This window comes from Kogia breviceps, chromosome 2, assembly GCF_026419965.1.
Source record: "Kogia breviceps isolate mKogBre1 chromosome 2, mKogBre1 haplotype 1, whole genome shotgun sequence".
Taxonomy (NCBI): domain Eukaryota; kingdom Metazoa; phylum Chordata; class Mammalia; order Artiodactyla; family Physeteridae; genus Kogia; species Kogia breviceps.
Window position 1 is genome coordinate 198,697,501 of NC_081311.1, and position 2,500 is coordinate 198,700,000.

Below are 2,500 nucleotides of genomic sequence, written 5' to 3' on the forward strand. Positions count from 1 at the left end.
TTACATCGGGGAAATAAACACCAGCTGCTGCTACAGATAAACCCTCAAGTCACAGCACCAATGCGTCTCCTCTCTCACCTCGTTAGGTATCTATTGCTGTGTGCAAACCATGCCGAGATTCAGTGGCTCAAAACAGCCACTCTCTTTTCACTCATGACTCTGTAGGTGGACAGGTTCAGCTGCTCCACGTGATGTCGCCTGGGGATGCGGTCGTCTTGGGTAACTGACTGGGCAGGAACGTCCAGCATGGCTCATTCAGAGGTTTGGCCCCTTGGGAGGGATGGCCAGAACACCGGACTCAGCTGGGACACTGAGAGAGCTGAGCACCTTTCGCCCTCTGAAAAGCCCCAAGGCAGCTCCCTCCGTACTTGGTAAGTTCAGCAGGGTACCCGGACTCCTTATGTGACATCTTAGTGCTCCCCAAGTGGGAAAGCATCCACTGGAGGCCTTCCTAGGACTTGGATCCATAACTGACCCAGTACCACTTCTGCAACGTTCCATTGGCTCAAGAGAGTCAGAGGGCCAGCCCAGATTCAGCATGGGAGAGCTTTACACAAGGATGTGCTGTGCACTGAAAATGCCCAAGGTGATGATATTAGGAGATGTGAGATTTGATATCTGAGAGGAGATTGGGTCATGAGGGTGGAGCCCTCAAGAATGGGATTAGTGCCCTTTTAAAAGAGACCCAGAGAGCTCCCTTGCCCCCCTCCACATGTGAGGACACAGTAAAAAAGACAGCCATCTATGAACCAGGAAGCTCTCACCAGATACCAAATCTGTCAGCACCTTGATCTTGGATTACCCAGCCTCCAGAACTGTAAGAAATAAATGTCTGTGGCTTATCAGCCACCCAATCTATGGTATTTTATTAGAGCAGCTTGAAAAGACTAAAACAGGTGTGAAGACAAGGAAGTGTGGTTCATCGGGGCCGTCTTTGAAGACTGAGTACCACACTCACTCAAGCCACAGCCCTCAGCAGGTGGGTGGCTCATCCCCAAATTGCCACTAACATCATTTGCAATGTGTGGTCTCCAAAGGCATCGTGTCAGGAGAAAAGAGAGAGAGACCTGAAGGAAGTACAGTGACTTTTAAATGCCTCTGCCCAGAAGTGACATGGCACTTTCCATTGGCCAGAACTAATCCTATGACTCCCGACTTGACCACAAGGGAGGTGTAGAAATGTGCAGGAGCGGATGACTATTCCACCTCTGCCTCATCCTCCATCTCCTTTAAAGGATGGTACCCCGCGTTGGTGGGCCTATGCCGAGACCCCCGCTGCCTAGTACAGGGACGGCCTCTGCTGGAGGATAGTGTGGGCCCCTCCTCACACCCAGCCTCTTGCTTGCTCCTGGCTGGGCGTGGAGACCACGCCTTGCACAGACCACCCCTGCCACTGGCTCTAAGAGTGGGTGGGCATTACTCAGCCACAGACAACAAGGGCTGAGTAATATTAGGACACCAACCTCTGGTCTTCTTTCCAGAGCATTCTGTGGTGCTGGCTGGGATAGAGAGGAATTCATTCCTCTCAAGGGTGGAAGCTGCCTGGATGATGCTACTGCTTCCCACCTAGCTCAGGAGGAGAACACACAGCATCATTGTGGGAGGAAACTTGGCCTCATGGGGCGAGTTGACTTGTGTGGCCTTTTCACAACACTGTACCCAATTCAGGGCACCGTGTGAAGGCAAAGGTGGGAAAACCAGAGAGAAATCCAAGAGCAACAAAACCCCTTGACCTATAAAGTGAAGGTGGAAGGGACTGGGGTTAACTCACCGGAAGAACAGGAAATGAATCAGCATCAAATGCCCGCGAACAGCAAGTCATCCAGAGTGTGGACCTGGTGTTGAACGAACCTGGATTCGAGGGCTGGCTCCATCGCTTATCAGCTGTGGGGCCTTAGTCACACACTTAACCTCTCTGAATGTCACTTTCCTCACCTATAAAGTGGCCAAAGTCATGGTAGCTCCCTTGCAGCGCTCGTGTGACCGTTGAATCAGACGGTGCGTGTGCCGGCCCGTGGTAAGCACTCAGTAAATGTGGGCGGTGTTCTCACCGTGCGTGCTGGGGACGCGAATGCCAACTGCTGTATCGGTAAACAAAGGATGCTGCGGCCATGAAGCCAGCGGCCACTGCAGCTGTCCCCAACTGTGCACCCTGAGTGGATTCAGGATGGAAAAAGCAGGATACTGGCCCTAAAGAGTTGAGGTGCAAATCAAAGGAATGATTTCCATGAGCCCAGACTCCTGCATCTTCCCATATCTAGAAAAGCGCTAAATCCATTAACTTGAGATGCTTGGTATTTCTTTAACAGTCATCTTCTGATATTCCGATTACCTGGTCTTGGTCGCAAAAACTCCTGTGTATACTGGTTCCTCCCTTGCCGCTTTGGAGCCGTCCCTCAGAGCATCGGGGAGGCTGCCTCCTGGGCTGGAGTCCTCAGCAAGTCTGCCGAATAGAACATAATTCTAAACTTTTTTAGGTTGTGCATTTTTTTCAGTCAGC

The 2,500-nt window shown here is 51.5% G+C and overlaps 1 long non-coding RNA gene across 1 annotated transcript in view; it reads right to left on the reverse strand.

The window, feature by feature from the left end:
- LOC136793639 (uncharacterized) overlaps positions 1 to 2,500 on the reverse strand; it is a 10,275-nt gene that overhangs the window by 6,995 nt on the left and 780 nt on the right. Inside the window, exon 2 of the long non-coding RNA XR_010839256.1 lies at positions 1,772 to 2,443. This is a non-coding gene — a long non-coding RNA (uncharacterized lncRNA). The remainder of the gene's footprint in view (positions 1 to 1,771; positions 2,444 to 2,500) is intronic.